Below are 15,019 nucleotides of genomic sequence, written 5' to 3' on the forward strand. Positions count from 1 at the left end.
ATTTGTTGATGGGGAAGCAATTTGGGAGAGTATAATTTCTCCACCTTTTTTATAGACTAAATCTACAAGCAACATTTCTATAGCTTCCCTATTTGACGGCTTATGTTCACCCACGCGATATACGATCGTTTAGTAATATTCTTATAGAATCGTACTTTAAATTTCGTTATGAAATATGCAACTTTCGTACAATTAATTGATGTTATTTTTTTCAGTTATTCGCGGTAGTTAAAAAGATAATTAATATTACACTTTCGTTATTCCACAAAAAATAGAACAACAGAAAATTTCTGGCTTAAACAGAGTACCCAATCTATCTCTATTCCACAAAAAAATACTTTTACTTTCGATACTTGCTTTCAGTTTTACTAATGGTCAATTTCCTGCTTCTTTTTTCAAACTTTCACGTTGGGATATCCATTCAATATCGCCCCTAAGCCACCAAATTTAATGGCGCCAATTCGCGTCAGTTTTCCACGAAGCAACCAATAAAGTAAAACCACAAACGAGCCACGTTAGGCTATCAGCGATGTACCAGAATCCAATAGCAAGCATTTCTCCTAATTGTATCAAAGAGCAGGCGAATTTATGGGCCCCAACTATTAAAAGTCCGAGCTTCTGTCCGTGCGCTGGCTGTGTTTTATGTGGAAGTCCGAGGAAAGACAGAAAAAAAAAAAAACTGAGAACACCTCCGACCACTTTCGTCTGGTCAGAGTTGTTTCAGTTGGTAGGTTGGTTGGTTGCCCAGCTCAGCGAATTATAAAAAATTCAATTATAAGCTTTTATAATGGCATCAGATCGGTTACACCTGGTTTCCTCATTTTTTACTTTATTTTATTTCGTTCACCTCTACAGAACAATGCACTTCATCTACTGCTAAAGTCTGTGTGGCTGGCTCAGCATTTCGATTTACCTACAGTTAAATTAAATAGGCGACTTTCTTTTTTGGGTAAAGAAAGTATTTTCGCAGAATTTTGTATTTGCTAGCTTGAGTATAATATGAAACAATATTAAGTATACTTTATTTTTTATTTACTTGTAAATTTATGTAAAAACATTTTGAATTTAAATTTAATTTGATTTTCTTATTTCCGTCAGTTTACCAACACTTTTAGCTGGATCCTTTTATCGTTTGTTTCACAAAAGGTGCAGAAAATTGATTTGTTGTGTTTGACATGCATTTGATTTGTATTTGCTTATAATAATAAAATATATAAATGGTACGTGTATTTCAACGGCTGTCGTCTGGGCAAGTAATTTAATCTGACAAGAGCCAAAAATAAAGAAGGCTTAATGTGCGAAGAAGTTGACAGCAATGTGTTGAAGTCATCCTCACTTCCAGCGGCACTTTTTAGCTGCCCCAGAATAATACATATATTATTATTTATCCTGGTTACACTCGAATCGCCTCAAAGACTCAAAAATAAGCACAACATTTGCATAAGAAAGTGTGAAACTGACTCTGTGTGTTTGAATGTGCCCGTGTGCATTTGAGTGTGTGTGTGAGTGTGTAAGTGTGTGTGAGCTTTCCATAAGCCGTTTTTGCAGTTTTTGACAAATGACTTAAAGCCTTTAGGGTACACAGCTTTGAGAAGGGTTAAAGTAATTTGTTGAGACTGTTAAATATTGAATGTGGACCAGTCGCAAGGACACAAAAACAAACACATACATAATAAAAATTATATATTTTTCTTTACAAGGACAACACAACAAAGCTCCATCTTTTCTGTCGCTCATTTATTTGTTGGATACGAAAAAATAAAATATCTTTTCTTTTAGAATATTTATAGTTGTCTTACAAATGACACTCAAATTTTTATAAACCATTAAATTTCAGATTCTGAATTAAATTTTACAAGCGACTGCCTAATTTAGATGTTCATTTTGGGTACACAAAGAAAAAATAATAGTAGTATACTATGAAATTGCAAATATTTTTGGTGTTATAATATTAAATATACAAATTAAAATCTTACAAGTCTTACAAGATACAATGGTATCTTGCGAAAGTCTACAGATATATTTACGAGAAATAAATACAAAATAAATAACTTCAATTTGTTTATTAATTTCCCAAAAGAACTTCTTTTAACTGTTTTATTAATTATATTTATAAATATCGATGAGCACAAAGTTCCTATGAGATGTAACTCTATATTATCCTACTTAACTAGATAATATTCGATGACCGAAAGCTAATCTTGCTGCGCATTTGACTTATGGCATTATGAGATGGGAATTTTACCCTAACACATACACACATATAACATACATGCACATACATAAGCATTAGACCAAATGACATACTTAGAAGAAGAAAATAATGTTCCAAAATTGAATGATCAACTTAGAAATACTCTGTAGACATATTTGAAGTATTCAAATAATATGACATACATTTTAAGAAAAAAACTTTTAAGTAAAATTGGTTTACCCTTTATATAATTATATGCAAAGAGGGTATAAGAAGAGGCAAAAGTTTCATGCACAGTTTCATTTTGGTTTTATTGCGGCAACTTGGCCTGATGACAATGGTGGTCGAGGTGTGTGTTTAATCCGGAAACTTATTTATGTATGTATATAAGGGTGCATGTGTGTGTGTGTTAGTATGTATCTTTCCGGTCGTTTGCCTGACGCATTTCTCGCATGTGTAAACGGGCAGAGCGGCGAGGCGGACACTTTCTTATGACACGACCGCGTACACTTTCACTTTACATAAGTCCTTTGTAGTGCTTATAGTCTGACACCCTCAATCGTCTTTGTGTGAGTGTTTGAGCCAGCCAGCTTGTATGTGTGTTGACAAACACTTGATAATTCCTTGCATACACGCACTTTGCCTCGTCTGTATGCACGATAAGTAAGTACGAGAGTATCTGCAGGATAATCTTGCGAGAAGAGTGAAGCTTTTGCAGGACTTTCTCGACTGCCTGTTTGTGGCTGCCCGCAAGGGTCTCTTGAATTATTTTAAATTGTTTCTGTCATGCATTTTGATCGACTTTTTATGTATTCATATACGTGTGCACATCTACATTGGAAATAAAATAAAAATAAAATAATGGGCCCTTCTTTGCATTTGCTAAAAGGCCATAAACAGTGATTTAGCGTCTCCGATTCGGTTTTCTATCAGCATTTAATCTGGCAGATGGTTAAGTGACCGATTTAATGGGTTGTGGGTGGATTGTTAAATAGCTTTCCTTTCGAATTTGGATTTAAAATAAAACACTCATCTATATAAAAGAGTTAGATAATAAGTATATGCATGTATCTTTCAGCCCATCTTCCAGGAATATTTATAATACATTTTTTTTAATAAAAATCAGCTTTTTTTGTTTTCATACTTCATACAGATGAAGTTCATAGTTGTTTCCCTATTTGGTTTCCGGTCGTTGGGCATCTGCTTTGTGGCTGATGATGAGCACTTGCTGTGTTAATTTAATTAACGTGCAAATGGCTGCAAATTACTTTCTGAAAAGTTCTTCTGTTTACTCTGGCCGGTTGGCAGAAGGCTTCAGGGCTATAAGGCTAGGCCATAGATCAAAGCTGCTTTCGTGCTGTGCAATGTATATATATCTCTCTCTCTCGCTGTCTCTCTTTTTTTGTGTGTGTGTATATGTGATTTGTGCCTGCCTTGTCAGCAGGTGTGCTATGCTGGATGTGTATGTGTTTGTGTGTGTGTGTGAACCAGCTTCGGTTTTTATAAAGTAGGTCAGTAGTTGTGCGATGCCAATAAAACTTAATGCGTCCGTGTGTGAATGGTATATGGAATGCCGGTATTTGCGCCAGCTTGTTGATATTTTTTAATATTTATGGAATTTTTAAATGACAGCTAAGAGTAGTTACATACATATTTAACATTTCAGAACAACCTGCCCAGAATTGAAATTGTATCATTTATTCGAAATTGCCTCGCGAATTAATAACCTAAAAAAAGAGTAGTTATTGTTACTTAAATCTGTTTGTGGTTATTGTATTTTTAACCTACTCTACATTCAGTTAGATCCTGATTGCCCTAAAAAGTTTTAATATGAAATAGGGCTTTCTCTCTTTTTCTCGCAAATTGAATCTCTTACTTAATCAGCAAATCTCTACATTCAGCTAGATCCTGATTGCCCTAAAAAGTTTTAATATGAAATAGGCCTTTCTCTCTTTTTCTCGCAAATTGAATCTCTTACTAAATCAGCAAATCTGACGTACCATTCAATAGTGCTGAAATCTCATTTAAAGACAAGAAGCTAAGTAAACGCATTTCACAGATAGTATAATGAATGACACTCCACATTCAATACTATTTTAGTTGTTCTTTGATTGTAAAAGAATGAAGAACAGTGAGCATGATGAAGTCATTATATTTCAGCTCAATGATTATTGCCTGGAATCAATATTAAAGTATTTGACAATGGAAGATCATCTCAGTTTCGCAGAGACCTGTTGCAACTTTCGGCTTGTGCTCAAACGCTATGCAAGTCATTCATATTATAATATTATAATAATGCTGTCGATTGCTTCTGAAAATGTACAAAAACTAAGCGTAGATGTTGATGACTTGATTGGCTGAGCAACTGGCGCGCATTAGTTCTTTAAAGAAACTCTCCTGCGGATTCTCAAATCCCGATTGTGTTCGGGTTTTAAGACAACGCTGTTTACTAGAGAAATTACGCATTTCATTACTCCATTGCACCGATGATATATCTGAAATATATTTGAAACTAATCAGGTCTTGTACAAGTTTACGATTGTTACGAATTTTCGATATCAAAATACACAATGACTTTGATATTAAAGTTTCAAAAGTGTTTCAGGAATTTGAGAATAGGCGTCCATTGGAATTGTTTATTTATGGCCATCGTAACTCAGCTATTATTCGAGCATCGCGAGATGTAGATATAACCCATGTAATATTGTTATATAGATACAGAAGAAGTGCTTTAAGTTCGTTTCAAAGTAATGTTCAATTCACTGACACCATTCCAAAGTTCATAAACGCCTTCAGGCAAAGCTAATGAAAAATCTTCAAAGTGAACCGTATCAAAAACAAAACAAACCTCGCATTGGAAATAACATTTTCAATTATGCTAAACTTCGAACTGTTAATTAAATGTGTCAGAAACAATTTTGCAAAATGTTAACTTAAGAGCCACAAAACAGTTTATAATTAGAAAATGCTGTAGAAAATAACAATGGAAATAAAAACCTGAAAATTATTTACATGTTAAATGAGCAAATTTATCTCAAAGCTCTGCTGAGTGCTACGACTTTAAGATACCCTATCTGATCAAATGAAAATAACAATAGCAATTTAGTTATCATAAGTTTACAACGTATTACTTTTAGTATTTTGTATTTGTGAACATCAGCTGCATTTGTAAAAATAATATACCCTGCTGCGTACAATGCGGGGTATAAGCAATTCAAGTGCAAAAAGTGCGATTGCGTTTCACAACAAACAGACAAATGAAATGTCCATGCAACAAAATAGCAACTGTCGGAGTCTGTCGGAAATACATCAAGTGTGTAGGACTCCGAGAGCGTTCGATGAGAACTGCGATGCGTCCAGATGAGATGAGATGAGTGGATGAGCACGGTAGCCGGATAGGAGGTAAAGATGGCCAGGAAGCGGCCAGGCGACAGCTTCCTCAAGGCAACCATTGTGTGTCCAACTGAAACGTTGACAACAACGGAAATTATTGTTTGTATTCTCGTTTTCTCCGTTTTCGCTCCGTTTCTCTTTTCAACCAAGATTAGGGCATGGAGACTTTGCAAAGTCTCGACTGTCGACTACGGCTAAAGATTCCAAGCATTTTCAGCTCCGTAAAGCAATGAAATAATATTTAAGAGCATAAGGTTTCTGTTCATCTCACGCCTTAAAAATTTCAATAATAGTGGGTATTGAAAACAATACAATAAACAATTACAATAAACGGCTAAAAATGGAAAATGACCAACTGATTAGGAAATACTCTGCACACAGCTAAAAAACTCACTTCGGGCGTCTGAATCATTTTCCCTGCTATACACCATTACTAAAAATAATCATCTTTTTTCTAGATACAAATGTCGTGTAATAAAAGTAATCAAATAGATAGCAGATAAAGTTATGAAATAAAAATTTTTACTACTTTAATTTGCTGATACTTATGAGTGGTAAAAGTTGAACAAACATTTATGTGCTCAATAATATAAAAAGTTGGTCGAAAATCATAAGTTAAAGATGGAATTATGTAAAGGATGTAACGAGATTGGGTATTTGGCTAGCCTTAATTGACTTGCCGTTGAAGACTGGATAGACTGGTCAACAAATTGTTCATGTTGTGGTTCCTCAAGTAGGTTTTCTTGGGCATAATTGCATTGTTTGAGAAAGAAGAAACTGTGAGACCTTTTGACACTTTATGGTCTTAGCTTATGTGTGCTGCCAGAAGTGTGAAAACTTTCCTTAAGCCTTGTTGACTCTCCAACTTGGCCTTCAGGCAGCAGATCTTTTTGAACCTAGAATATTTTGATATTTTTTAATTTTTTGCTTTTTGTGAATTTTGTTGAAATTTCTTTGACATTTCATGCAAAACTTGTTAAAGTGCTTCAATTAAAACTTGAGAACTTGTTGACACTTATCGAACACTGTGGGACACAGGACAATATTGTGTTGCCAGGCGCTTGTCAAGCACTCAGAGTGAAATATATTGTATGTACATGTGTACGTGTTTGTATATTAGATCCTAAGACAACTTTCTTAGTTGAACAGCAAGACATTGACTGTTTTACTTAATGTCATTGTTGAGGCCCTGCAGGATGCATTTCTTTATACGTCTCTCTCTTCCTCCCTCTTTGTCAATCTCTTTCTCGTTGAAGTGCTTCAAAGGATTTGCAGCTGTCGGCAAGTTTGCCGATCAAATTTCTCTTGAAGTCAATAACAAAATAAAGCAGAATTTAAAAGCCTGTCAGATTGAATAGATTTCCGTTCAAGAGACTTCTGAAGCTTGCATAATTTTATGCAATTTTCATATCGATGCATTAAATGTGCAACAACTTTTACAACAATTGGGTGTAGATACTTGATATGCCAGTTCCTTGATATTCCATATAATGTAAAGGGCATGTTTATAATTTAATTTAAAAACCAAACGATATGATAAATATTAATTTTTGTATTATATACCTTGTAATAACAAACTTCGCAAAGTCTTTTAATTAAAAATACAAATATGTATTAGTTTGTTTTTTTAAAAACTTTTTATGAAAAATATCATTAAACTTAAATTAAATTGAAATCCAGAACTATCGTTAACCCACAAAAAAACCTCTACACGAGGTAAAAGTCTAGTGACGAACAAAATTCAGCTTAATCTAAAAATTTTAAATAATAATATATATAAAAATTTGCATATTGTATCAGTTTGGTTGAGATATCTCATAAAACCAAAAAGTTTTTCGTGCTAAAACGTGATTTTCGACCGATAGAAAAATGTATATATTCACCTAACAGGTAAAATCTTCCAAACCCCCCAGCCAAAATTTATGTTTCATATACCAAAAAACGCAAAAGCGTTCTACAACATACTTAAATTTAATAAAAATCGTTAGAGCCGTTTTGTCATAAATCGCTAAAATGTAAGCTAAAAAACAGTAGTTCACCTGTAAAATGTTACCTGAGTACTTAATATAAAAAGGTTTAAACGCCTTAACGCCTTTAGCACACCTTTCCAATGATATATAGGACATATCTGTAGCTTCTTTGATTTGGAAACGGTTGAGGTTTAAAATTAGCGGGATTTAGCGTTTTCCCGCTAAGCTAGCGTTTTTTTTAAAAAGTCGTTGAAAACTGACTTTTCATTTCATTTTGAGAAGTCCACTAAAATTTTCAAATTAATTTATCGTTTGAACCGTTTGAATCGGATTTGGGTGAGCGAGGTATCAATCAATTAGAATTTTTTAAAAATAAAATAAAATAATTTTACCAAAAGGCCCCAACAGCCCCAATAGCTGCAATCATTTAAATTTCTCCCCTCCCACTTACACCTCCGTATCTCATGACCCAGGTGAATTAGAAGTTTTAGTTTTCGTTGTCAAGTGATTCTTGTGAATATGTTCTGGAACATGTGTTAATAGCCGGTCACATTTATGATATCATAAGTCCTATCCTTTTTGTTTAAACTCGCTAGATGGCCATCATTTGACCATTTGACTCGTATCATTGCACATAAACTCACAATTGTAATTATGTATTACTGTCAGTCAAACAGCGGTTCAGGTAACCATTATGTATATGATCCGGTACCCAATTTGGCCTAAAACTCGGCTGCCTTATCATATGCACAATGTCGTGGGCCACACTTTGACAATTGATGCCTACTAATTTGTAATGAAATTGATGTTGGCATTGCCTCACAAAATCATCAATGGCATCGAGTTGTCCCTCATTTATTATTAGGCTCTCACGATGAGACACAACCGAGTTATCTGGGTTGATAAGCAATTTGGAGACCTCTTCGTAAATCAACTGTGGCTCACTTTCATTTAATTTGAGTCGTTTCGATGCTTTTCATATGTCGTTCAATGTAACGCCTGATGCCTGCCAATTTAGGGCTGTCGTACCTTTAAATCTTATTCCCCAACTACCAGGGGTGCATGCTCCAAATGATCGAACTGAGCGTGTATTATTCCGACCAAACAGCGATCCATCTGTGGCAGCAGCATTACCATCCGCGACCCCGTATAATCTCAGGGTTCTTCTTTGACCTTTACAGTACTTAAAGCAGATGTACAGATGAAGGGGAAACGTATGTGTCCACATCAGTGTCAAGAAGAAGAATGCTTCAATTTGTGTTAGCAAATATATATATTGATATACTTATCCATTAGTCTTCAAAAATATAGAGGTATCCGACAGTCCCTGGTCAGTTGCCGCCAATGATATGTTACAATGGCATTAACTTGATGAATCATACTTTGATTTTTTTTAAATCCGATTCCAATGAATATATTATTATGCAAAGTCCAGATCCATACTGATTATTTTTTGATCCTGTAAATCGATTATATACATAATTTACAACATAATTGCATTTACCTGCACTATTTTATTCTTTCAGTGGTGGTAAAAACATTTCTGATCTCATCTTTGGAACCTATTAATCCATTATATACATAATTTACAAATCACATACTCTTTGATTGAGCAACACTGGTCTGAGCTCATAGAATGCGATCAGCTGATAACGCCTGCTCCGATTGGGACTTCTCTATCAGAAATTCTTCTATCCCCGTTTGTTTTGAGACTTCTTTGGCAAGAATTCTTCTTCCCTTCATTAAGCTGACTACTTATGAAACTTCGTTGGCAGTGATTTTAAGAAGCTAAGTGAATGTGTATATTTTTTAATCCAGATCACTTTTTTTCTCTTAATAAATATAAATAATAACAGTAAATATTATTAATACGTCTAAGCTTCAATACTAATTGCACGGAAATTGATATTTCCTTCGAATCTAAAGCTTTTCTACAACAGTCTAACCCAAAATCGCTTTGTTTCGGTTTAACTAGACATATATTATCCAATTAATGTACAAGGACGACGCGTCGCTCCTTTTGATACTTAATTGGTTTACGGCAAAGGCAAAGGCGACCGGCAAGTGCAAATGTAAGGTAACATAGACGTAAAGGTGTCAACATCTTAGTTTGAGTGGGGGTCCTGGTGTCCATTTTGAAGTTTCAGCTTGTGGCATCCACTCACGGTTGGCTATATAAAATGGCTAATTGGTTTTCGAGAAAGGTAACATAATTGGCATGTGGCTAACGGCCAATCAGACTGTCTAATTGAATCTGCGCCAAAGGGTTTTAATGTCTTCTACGCCCTTCTGTTTGGGTACGTTTCATTAAGGTAGTGTGATCGATATGTTAGATATATAGATATTTTTAAAATGTTTTAAAAACTTTAATTAAAATTAATGAATTTAAAGAATTTCAAATATTTTAATATATTATTTCTTCAATTTTTAACATTATTAGTAATTATAAATAATACAAAATCGTAGTAAATTAGTAATATATTGTATTTTATTGTACATTTTACATTTTTAAAGACAATATCTACCACCTCTCCTTTTAAAATTTCACTGAAATCATATTAATTAACTGCATAAATATTTTCGATTGGCAAAAAGGGAATAACTTTTAATATTGGTATTTAATACATACATAATTAGTATGGTCCTTTGGCCTGTGGCACATACGTGCACGCATTCGTAATGTATATTAATAAACTGGCTACGAGCAATTTACAGATGAAAAATTCCAGAAAACCAGCAAACATATGCGCATGTATGTGTGTGTGTTTAAAAATTTAACATTTATAGCAGCATAAAAAGGCAAATTGACCATACAATCAGAAAAAATTCAATCACAATTTATGATGTGACATAATTAATTGCAAATTGTTTAAGAAAAAACCAAGTTAGTCATTGTATATCCTTATTAAGTATGTAATTAAGCTAAAGTGCTCAAAGTAATTAAAAAGTCTCAGACCAATGCAGGCATCTTTAATTCAACAGCAAACCGCATTCGGACCGAGATTCATCAATTCTCTTCGTATCTGATGCTATTTAGATGACATGTAATGTTTACTAAACTAAGCTGATACGATAAAACCTACAACAACAGCAAATCAACATTAAGAAATTGTGTCAGAAAAGTGCTGACATTGTCTGATTTCCAATTGCAATTGACCAGACCACAAAATACAAAGTGCAATACATTTACTTGTCCAGTTCTTTGGTTTACTTTCAGATAACCTCCCCGGATCTGTATTCAATGATTTAACTTAATTTCCATTCGTTTGCTATTTGTTTTGGCACTCAACGACAAGCACTTTGGCAATTTATTCGACTGCTCGTTGGCATATTTAATTGACAGTTCCGTAACTGACAACCGACATGCAGCACCGACAAATTATGCCAGTGTGAGCAGAACGCTAATGCACTGGGCCTAAATAATTGATCAGGTATTGTGTCTGAGTTTTCAATGTGTAAATAAGATACTTGCACGCACACAGAGACATGCTTGTTGTTTTGGGTTTTGCATACAATTGACACGCTGCGTATACGCAATTTGCATATAACGCATACGCCCCAAGGCACGCTCAACGCAACAGAGCCACCTGATGCCTTTTGTCTATTAGATGCCAATTTCAATTTGCAGCTGTCGAAAAATTTCAATTGTTATACAGCTGCGAGGGCTGCTTAGAAATTTGCCAATCACATTTAAGCTAATTGAAGTTATCTTAAGTTAATGTCTTCTGCTTCGTATCGAAGCATTGGTTTAATTTATAATTTACGTAATTTATTAGATTATTATTCATGCCGCAGAAGAGCCTACGAAATATCAATTTCATTTTCAAAACCCAAAACACCTGTCCCCTATATTAGACCAGCCGCAATTCAAATTTGATTTAGAAGGTGATGCAAATGCTGTTGGTTTTAATTAAAATGCAAAATAAATAAATAAATAGGTTTACAGTGCCTTGAGCAATTATTGCACTCAGTTTCGGCTGTTTGTCCTCTTAAAGTAGAACATTTCGAAGCCGTAAATAAGATTTGACACAAAAACTGCCACATGATAAAGTATTAAGCTGCATATTATTGGTTAGCAGCTGTAAACTGAGGACAATTAGTTGTAATTTGACTAGTTGGAGCTCATGCAACTGGTATTTATTATTAATTATAATAGTTTAAATAAAAGCAGGCACTCCAATAAACAAAGAATTTAAAATGGTACGAGTCCTTTAAGTTGAGGCAGTTTGAATATGGCAAATATAAATTGTTTTTAAACATTTTTGTATTATTATAGTTGATTGGGTTGAAAATGGTTCATATTCAATTGAAAACTATGTGATTTTCTATTGTAATTAGACCCTGTACTTAAAAAAAGTACGGGGGTCAATTAAGTTTGTTTTAAAGAATATGTGCGTAAGAGGCAGAAAAAGTCGTGGCAGACCCTCTAAATAATATATATTCTTGATCAGCATCAAAAGCCGAGTCGATATAGCGATGTCCGTTTGCCTGTATGAAAACCTAGATCTGGTGTGTAGGTTCTCCTATATTGCAATCAGATCAAAATCGACATAGAAAATTTCATATGCAAATTGGATCGGACCACTATATCATATGATCGAAAATCAAGGCTTAGCTTAAAAAACTTTTTTGTTTTAAGATTTTCGACTCACTGAGGCCACAGTTGGGCCCATTGTTGAGATATTGTAACCAAACTGATAAAATATGCTTTTAAGCTGTTCTTATACATCCTTACCAGTTCAAATTGGTAAGTATCATATAGCTGCCATTGGAGCAAGTAGTCCAAAAAGTAACACCGCGCTCTGCAAGGCCGTCGAGTGAGCTAAATATTTTTGAATTTTTAACAGTCTTTGCTTTTTCCATAGTAAGTACGGGGTCTCCGACAGTCGAGTATGCTCGACTGTAGCTACGCAAGCGAAGCGAGCATGGGGCGGAGCCTCCTAGTTTTCATTAAATACAACGAAAATAAAATAAAAAATCATATATGCACGAATATAAATAATAATTTGCATTTGCTGAATGCCATAAAACAAGTGTAAATATACGACTATATTGCCGGGCATTGAATCATTTGTGTGCCATATGTAACCCCCAAATCCTCGCCTCTCTCCATTTACCTCTTCACATCTGCCTTTCGAACAATAATTTTCACACAGAATTTAACACATACCTGAGTGCTCGAGGAGTCACCAGGACGCAATAACTCTTGGGCTTACCTGGGCAGGCAGCTGTTGAGCGTTGAATGGGAATGGGAATGGGAAACATGTTGCAATGCTGCAAATGGTGAAACTGGATGCAACTGTTGTGGTAGCCGCTGGTGATTAACAGTGAACTGCCTACTAGGCATCATTAAGTCCGCCAGCAACTGGGCTGAGAACCCAAGGAAGCGACTTTTAATGCAAAACTTAAAGCGCAGTTAAAGTTGATGGCTTTCTCCCCGATAGCCAAAGTGAAACTGGCAGCTGCACTTCATTTGCAGGCAGGCAGCTCATTTGTGCTCTCGGGTAGTATTTTTTATTCTTCTTTTACTTGTTTCCTTTGCGTGGGAAAACTTTCGAAGTCAGTTATTCTTCTCTTGCTACCACTCTGTCTCATTCTATCACTATGTCTGCCTCTTTTTCTGTCTCTCTCTGAACATCACGCTGTATGCGTGTAATCTACTCAAAGCAAATAAATTTTTAATGTAGACTAATGCAGAAATTGTGCGCAGAAATTTACCTGGGTTCTGGCCATCTTTCATAACACTAAGCCAAAGGAAAGCAGCTCTGCAACAGGCTCAGCATTTATGCAGCTACACAAATTGGATATGAAATCCTGGACCAAGTTTCCAAGACCTGCAAATTTACGGAATGTAAAACAAGCACATACTGAAATCTCAATGAGATTTCGCTGAGTTTGCAGTATATTTGAGAAATGGAAAATGTGGAAAGTCAAGTGAAGTAATAACATGGAAATAGTCGTTGAACGATTTCATATATTTAGACCGAAAAAAAAACAAAACTGAACAAGAAAATTAGAAACAATTGTCATTAAAAATCATTTGAAAACAAACAATACAAACAAGTTTTGATGCCTCGTCAAAAGTTAAAGAAAATACTTGGAAATGAAGAACAATAGGCAAAACTCATAACGAGACAAAAAGACTGCAAGTCGCCAGTGACAATGACATGGAGGAAGAAAACTGAGGATGCTGATGGAGTCCAGTTTTGGTAATGAATAACTAGGACGAGCAACTGAAAAACTGGCCCAAACATTAACGAGAATCAGCGAAAAACTTGCAACTTGCAGCTTGGACGTTAGTTGATACAGAGAGAACTTGCAACTTGCAACTGGCAACTGAGCAAGGAACAAGATACGAGGAGGGGTGAGGAGGGGAGAGGGGACTGCTGTTTGCATTGTTTGCAAAATGCTTCAAGTAAATTATGCAGAATTGCAACAGCAATAACAACAACATATACAACATCAACAGCGATGGTCGAAGTGGCAAAAAGCACAAGTTAAGCGCACAACAAAATAGAATTTACGTTGGCTTTCTACTTTTTCGCAGTGATGTCTTTGTAGCTGCTGTTGCTGCTTCTGTTCTTTTTAATAAACTTAATAACTTTGCAATTTGTTGTTGCAATCAGCGAAGGACAACAGTGGCCAGAATTGCCATAAGCAGGAATGCAAATGGCCAACGCGGCAGGCGACACATGGCGTATACTTAATTTTCATACAAATTATGCAGTCGACAAGCTACTATAAAATTAATTTCAAACGAACATTGTCAAAACTTGCGTCTAATTTACATGAAAATCATTTTGATCAAACATAAAACAACTTGATTAAGAACTTTTTTTGGTAGCATCTTAAAACAATACAAAAAACTGTCAAATGGAAATACAACAATTTAGATCTTATAAAAAAAAAATATTAAATTTATCAGATTTATTACTCGGAAGGAGCGTTGGTTCTGCCACTTCTAACTTGACTTGACTTGACTTAATAAGCATTTCCGGCTGAGCTTAACCTAAGCTTAATTTGCCTAAAGGGGCTTTCAAAATAAATACAGAAAATGCCAAATTAAAGCTGCTGATGAGAGAAATTGGACGGATGATGCCCTAAACAAGCAGAAAGTGAGGTCTGATGAACAAATTGGATTTGCGTGCAGCACCAAACAGCATAACAAATAGACGTTACGCATACGCCAAGTGCGCCACCGTGTGGACAACGCAAACCGCACAACGGCACACATGGACGCCAGTTGATAACCAAGACAGTGGGAAAAACAAAAATAAAAAAAGTAGGAAAACACTAACTCAACTGGACTGAGCAGTCAGTTAGCTAGTCATGACGTTTAGGTATTTGGCATGCGTGGCGTTAACTGAAGCTGACTGAAGCATGGCCACATCTGATGTTGTTAACCAAATCCCAACAAGAGACTAGTGACTGGAAACTTGTGGTTGATGTCGCCACACACAGA

The sequence above is a fragment of the Drosophila innubila genome (genome assembly GCF_004354385.1).
Source record: "Drosophila innubila isolate TH190305 chromosome 3L unlocalized genomic scaffold, UK_Dinn_1.0 0_D_3L, whole genome shotgun sequence".
Lineage (NCBI taxonomy): Eukaryota > Metazoa > Arthropoda > Insecta > Diptera > Drosophilidae > Drosophila > Drosophila innubila.